The sequence below is a fragment of the Papio anubis genome, chromosome 8 (assembly GCF_008728515.1).
Source record: "Papio anubis isolate 15944 chromosome 8, Panubis1.0, whole genome shotgun sequence".
NCBI classification, from domain to species: Eukaryota; Metazoa; Chordata; class Mammalia; order Primates; family Cercopithecidae; genus Papio; species Papio anubis.
In genome coordinates, this window is record NC_044983.1 from 45,238,429 (window position 1) to 45,246,009 (window position 7,581).

Genomic DNA, 7,581 nt, shown 5'->3' on the forward strand with positions numbered 1-7,581 from the left:
GGTCAGGGCATAACAGATCAAATTAAATATTTAACGTTTAATTTCTTTTAAAACCCAAAAAATTGGGTTGCAGGAGAGGGCTCACATTCCTACATATAATCTGAACCTGTACTTAGGAGTCTAATCATCAAATTAGAAGAAATTCTGTGTTTGCCAGGACTGGTAGAGGGGATCAGTATTACTAGTTACGTAAAGAGGGAAGGTGAGTTTTCTCAGTAATGTGCGTGGAATGAGAATATACATCTGGAGATAAAGCTCTGCTGTATTATACCCAAATCTGGGTCTTCAAGCATCAGTCAGGTTGGTTTTTAGTGGGATAAACTATCACACAACAGATGTTATAATGATCATTAAGTTAGGTTCTTAATGAGGGGTCATCTGTGAACTTGGATAAGAAAAAAAATATATATGCCTTCAACTTTAGTAACTTCTAATTGAAATTTGACACTTTTTTCAAATATGAATGTAAATTTTAAAACACAGTAGATTCGGACATACCAAGAACACTCATAAAATTTTAAATACTTTAACATTTATATGCAGTTATTATGGATACATCAAATTTTTGTTTTGCTTATCACTATAATTATGGTGTTTTAAAAAGTAAGTAGTCCTTATTAAATCATGGTTAAATGTGGTTAATAAAAGAAGCACATTTTAAATTGAATTTCAATATAATTTGTTTCCTTTGTGATTATATATATTTTAATCATTCTTCTGAGACAGGGATCATAGGTACACACTGCCAAAGGAACACTGGCAAAGTTTAAGAGCCTTTGTCAGTGCAGCATTTTCAGTGGCAGAGCAGAAAGTAGAGGCTGCATTCCTATTTCAGCTTCTTGAAACTCTGAGACTTCTGAGGAGGTTATCCTAAAGTAGAGAGGGTAACAGGATGGGAAAATAAATGGCTGTATATAGCAGGGAGAAGACCTTGCTAACCGACTCTCCAGGTGGTGGGAAAGCTTTCTGGGGGCTCCGGCTCACGAGGTGCATGGAGAAGGGAGTTGCCCGGGCAGTGGGACTCTCAGGATCGGTAAGAGTGATGAATCCAGCTTGACATGCCTCAGAGTAGCCTGCAACTTCAAAGGACTGTGTGGACTTGGCCATAAACAATGCCAGCGGTGACCACAATGGATTAGAACCCATACCCTTGTGTTCTGAGCTCCTGCATAACCCCCTAACTCCCCACTCAGATAACCTGTGCAACATTTATGAGGGATAGGTTATTTAAAAATGATTGCATCTGAAATTACAGAAATATGTTGACATGAAATCTGATTTATTTTGATGTAGAGAAAAGGTAGGCATTTCTCCTACATTCAAGTTTCTGAAGAATACACCATGTCGATTACATTATTATTTTATTAGAACATTAGTTTTTTTGTTATAATAACTTTGTAAAATGTTGTGAATATTATTTCAAATCCTGAATGTTGGGAGGAATGAAGAAGGTTAATTTTTAATAGCTTTTGTAAACTGTATTCTGATTTGGAAGATATCTTTTGGACTACTTCATATCAGATGGAGACATTTTTCAATGAATAATAATAATGACCTTTAAATATGATTATATGAAAATGAACTTTAATCTTGCATTAATGAATATTTCTAATGTGTGTACTATGAAATGTACTGGACATCGTTGGAAGCATCAAAATTACAGTCATGGACAAGAGGCTCAAGTACTAATTATAATTTGAGGAAGACAGGCAGATGAATGATCACAACAACTTTAGTTGAAGATGATGAACATTATGAAGGGAGATGATGAGTACCACGTAATAGAGCTCATGGGTGGCTGGGGGGCTATTTTTGCTGACTAGTGAGGAAAGTATCTCCGAAGAATTGGCGTTTGTTCTAAGACATGAATGTTGAGAAGAGGCTAGTCACTCAGAAGCCAGAGACTCCAGGATGCAGAGGCTCCTGGGAATTAGTGAGAATTAGCTGGGGCAGAAAGAACACATGGGTTTCTGAACCCATGGCTAAGAACAAAGTGAGTGGAGATGCAGACATAGCCAAAAGCTTAGCCTTCCCATGTGGAATAGAACGCTTTAAGGAAAGTGGTTCCATTTGATAAAGATCACTTTAGATGCTACTTTCCAGAATGGGTGATGGAAACAAGATTGGATGCAGAGAGAATGGTAGGTGGAAGTGGTTCAAGTTCAAGACAACAAAAGCTTGAGCCATGGTAGTGACAAATGGATAGGGAAGACTGGATTATTAAGATCTATATATTTTCGGTTGCTCTTACAGGGTTTGATGAAAAAATGATTTAGGAGACAGCAAAAGTCATCATATAATTTAGTCTCCAAACCACAATCGTTTTAATGTAAAACGAGGTAATTATTACTAACCCAGGACTAGAAGTATAAATCAGGGGATGTATTTAGCCTAGATTTAAGGAAAGAGAGGAACTAAGACTTAGATAAAGGTTTTGGCTTCATCAACTATGCAGATATTGGTGTGTTCATGGAGAGGACAACAAAAGGCCACAGTAGAACAAGTTTGGGAGAAGAAATCAACTGCTCCCTAGTAGATGTTAGATCAGAGAAACTTATAGGTTTGTTGTTGTTGTTGCTTTTAAATCACTGGGACCTAAGTAAGGAGTTAGAGTTTAAATGCATTTAAGAGAAAAACATGTATTGCCAAATTTTGCAATAATTTTGCTGATTGATTTTCTAGAACAATTTGGTAGTATTTTATAATTTTATATTCCAAATTTGCTGAAAAATCAGTGAACCAATTTATTTCATAAGAGATTTTGTTAAGAAGCTGAAGTTCTCATTAAATATGTCAAAACATATTGTCTTTACACTATTACAAATTATACAAAATTGTTGTATAATTTTGCTTACATAGACTTGGCTCACCATTTGAAAATTACAATAATGGAAAGGTTTCAATTCAACAAGAAGACTTAACTATTCTAAGTACATATGTACCCAACATCAGACCATGCACACTTATAAAACATGTACTTCTAGGCCTACAAAAAGACTTAAACAGTCATATAATAATAGTGGAGTACTTGAACAGCCCTCTGACAGCATTAGACAGGGCAAAAAAAAAAAAAAAAAAAAAGAAACTAACAATGATATTCAGGACTTAAATTTGACACTTGACCAGTTAGATCTAATGGGTATCTACGGCATAGTCTACCCATCAAACACAGAATATATATTCTTCTCATCTACACATGGAACATCTTCTAAGATTGACTCATGCTCAGCCGTAAAGCAAGTCTCAATAATTCAAAATATCAAAATCATACCAACTTAGACCTAAGTAAAATAAAAATATAAATCAATACCAAGAAGAGCTCTCAAAACCACATAATTATATGAAAATTAAACAACTGGCTCTTGAATGACTTTAGGATAAACAAGTAAATTAAGGTAGAAATAAAAAATTATTTGAAATAAATGAAAACAGAGACAGAGCATACCAAAATATCTGGGATATAGCAAAAACAGTATTCAGAGGAAAATTTATTGCACTAAATGCCTACATGAAGTAGTCAGATCTCAAATCAATAATCTACCATCATACCTAAAAAACACAGAAAAACAAGAACCAACTAACTTCAAAGCTATCAGAAGAAAAAAAATAGCTAACATCAAAGCAGAACTGAATGAAGCTGAGACCCAGGAATCCATACAAAAGATCAGTGAACCAAAAGTTAGTTTTTGGAATGATAAACAAGATCAACAGACCACTAGCTAGATTAACAAATAAAAAATGAAAGAAGATCAAAATAAGCATAATTAGAAATGACAATGGTGGCATTACAATTTATCCCACAGAAATATTAAAGATCTTCAGAGACTAGTATGAACACCTGTATGCACACAAAGTAGAAAATCTAGAAGAAATTAAAAAATTATTGCAAAGACAGAATTCCCAAAGATTGAATCAGGAAGAAACAAATATCAAATACCAAAATTGAATCTGTAAAAAATCACCATCAAGAAAAGGATCTGGAACAGACAAATTCGCAGACAAATTCTACCAAATGTACAAAGAACTGACACCAATTCTACTGAAACTATTTTAAAAACTGAGAAGGAAGGACTCCTCCCTAACTCATTTTATTAAGCCAGCATCACCCTGATTCCCAAATCTGGCAAGAACACAGCAGAAAAGGAAAACTACAGGCTAATATCCCTAGTGAGCATAGACACAAAAATCCTCAACCAAATACTAGCTAACTGAATTCAGTAGCTAATTAGTTAACTAATTAATTTAAAAGTTAATTAAAAAGTTAAGTCACTACAATAAAGTAGACTTTATTTCTGGATGCAAGGTTAGTTCAATATATGTAAATCGATAAATGTGATTCACCACATAAACAGAATTAAAAAGAAAAACCATATGATCATCTCAATAAATGAATGCAGTTAATAAAATACAGTATTTCTTTGTGATAAAAACTCTCAACAAACCAGACATCGAAGACACATACCTCAAAATAATAAGTCATCTATGGCAAACCCACAGCCAACATCATACTGAATAAGCAAAATTTGAAATGATGCTTCTTGAAAACTAGAACAAGACAAGGATTCCCACTTTCTCTTCTACTATTCAACATAGCACTTGAAATTCTAGTCAGAGCAGTTGGGCAAAAGAAGGAAATAAAAGGCATCCACATAGGAAAATAGGAAGTCAAAGTAACTCTCTTTGTAGACAATAAGATTCTATACCTAGAAAATCCTAAAAATTCCACCAAAACCTCCCAGAAATGATAAATTATTTCAGTCATGTTTCAGAATACAAAATCACTGTACAAAAATACCAGTATAGAAATGCACCAACAAATTCAACAAGAAGACTTAACTATCCTAAGTATATATGTACCCAACATCAGAGCATACACACTCATATGCAATCTGAGAGTCAAATCAAGAATAAAATCTCATTTACAATAGCCTCATACACACAAAAATAAAATACTTAGGAATACAGTTAATCAAGGATGTGAAAATTCTCTGCAAGTAGAACTAAAAAGCACTGTGGAAAAAAATCAGAGATAACACAAACAAATGGAAAAAACATTCCACGCTTTTAGATCGAAAGAATTAATATTATGAAAATGGCTATACTATCAAAAGGTATCTATAGATTCAACATTATTCCCATCAAACTGCCAACTACATTTTTCAGAGAATTAGAAAAAGTTACTTTAAAACTCATACAGAACCCAAAAAGAGCCCAAATAGCCAAAGAAATCCTAAGCAAAAAGAACATGGTTACTGATTCAGCAATATTCCTATCAAACTATGAATATCATTTATCACAGAGTTAGCAAAAAGTATTCTGGCCGGGTGCGGTGGCTCATGCCTGTAACCCCAGCACTTCAGGAGGCTGAGGCGGGCAGATCATCTGAGGTCCGGAGTTTGAGACCAGCCTGGCCAACATGGTGAAACCCCATCTCTACTAAAAATACAAAAATTAGCTGGGCGTAGTGGCATGAGCCTGTAGTTCCCGCTACTCAGGAGGTGGAGGCAGGAGAGTCACTTAACTTGGGGGTTGCAGTGAGTCAAGACCATGCCATTGCACTATGGCCTGGGCAACAGAGCAAGACTCCATCTCAAGAAAATAAAAAAGTATTCTAAAATTAATATTAAAAAAAAGAACCTGAACAGCCAAAGCAATCCTAATCAAAAAGAACAAAGCTGGAGGCATCACGTTACCTGACTTTAAACTATACCCCAAGGCTATGGTAGACATGGTATGGTAGACATGGTATTGGTACAGCATGGTATTGGTACAAAAACAGACACACAGATTAATGCAACAGAATAGAGAACCCAGAAATAAAGGTAAACACCTGAAACCATCTGATCTTCAACAAAGTTCATTTAAAAAGCAATGGAGAAAGGACTCCCTATTCAATAAATGATGCCAGGATAACCAGCTAGCCATACATACAAGAATGAAAATAGGCCCCTACCTATCACCATATACAAAAATTAACTCGATACAGGTTAAAGATTTAAATGTAAAACCTCAAACTATAAACATGCTAGAAGAAATCTAGCAAATATTCTCAGTATTGGCCTTGGCAAATGATACATGGCTAATTACTGAAAAACAATTGCAATAAAAACAAAAATTAGCAATTAGAACCTAACTAAAGAGCTTTTGCACAGCAAAAGAAACCATAAAAAGAGTAAATAGGCAAACTGTAGAATGGAGAAAATGTTTGAAAACTATGCATCTGGCAAAGGTCTAATAGCTAGAATCTATAAGGAATGTAAACAATTCAATGGATAATAATAATAATAACCCTTATAAAAAATGGTCAAGGTACATGAACAGACACTTCTCAAAAGAAGACATGCAAGTGGCTAACAAACATATGAAAAATGGTAACATCACTAATAATTAGAGAAATGCAAATCAAAGCCACAATGAGATACCATTTCATACCAGTCAGCAGTCAGAATGGCTGTTATTAAAAAGTCAAAAGACAACAAATGCTGGTAAAACTATGGAGAAAAGGGAATGTGTATACACTGTTGGTGGGAGTGTATATTAGTGCAGCCACTGTGGAAAGCAGTTTGGAGAGTTCTCAAAAAACTTAGAACTATCATCAACCCAGTAATTCCATTACTGGATATATACACAAAGGAAAACAAATCACTCTCCCATAAAGACACATAGACTTGTATGTTCATCATAACACTATGCACAACAGCAAAGACTTAGAGTCAACCTAGGTGCCTATCAAGGAAGCACTGGACAAAGACAATGTGGTACATATACACAAGGAATGAAGTCATGTCCTTTGGAGCAACACGAATGCAGCTGTAGCCCATTATCCGAGAAAATTAACACAGGAACAGAAAACCAAATACTGTATGTTCTCACTTATAAGTGAGAGCTAAACATTGGATATGCATGGACATAAAGATGGGAAAAATAAACACTGGGGAGTACTAGAGAGGGAGGAGAAAGAGAGAGAGAGAGAGAGGCGGGCAAGGGTTGAAAACCTACCGACTGGGTCCTATACTAACCACCTGGGTGAAGGGAGCATTCAGACCCTACACTTCAGTATTAAGTAATATACTCATGCAGCAAACTTGAACATGTACCCATGAATCTCAAATAAATGTTGAAATTATAAAAACAAAACAGCATTACAAGAATTAGAGCATAGTATGATGATTCTTTCCATTGAATTTTCTTTTCTTCTAAGACTGTTGTGATCATTGTAAACCTTGTCAACAAGAGTGCTTTAATTATCTTTGGAAGATAATTAGGCACATTTACTCTTCAAGACATAGGCAGTGAATTGAAAAAAGTATGTGCTATCAAAATAACAAATTATTATTTGCTTAATACACTGCACTATATATTGAGTCCACAAATTCTATATAAATACCTCATCATGTCCTATGGTAATAGTTTCCACATTGGGGATGCACCCCTCAAATATACACAAATTGATTGTGTGTTAGAGCAAACATATTTGTATTCATTCTATATAATCCTTCAAAATTGTATTTCTGTGGATATTTCAATATTAACATAATATACAGTTGTATTAATATTAACATAACATACAGTTAGATATGT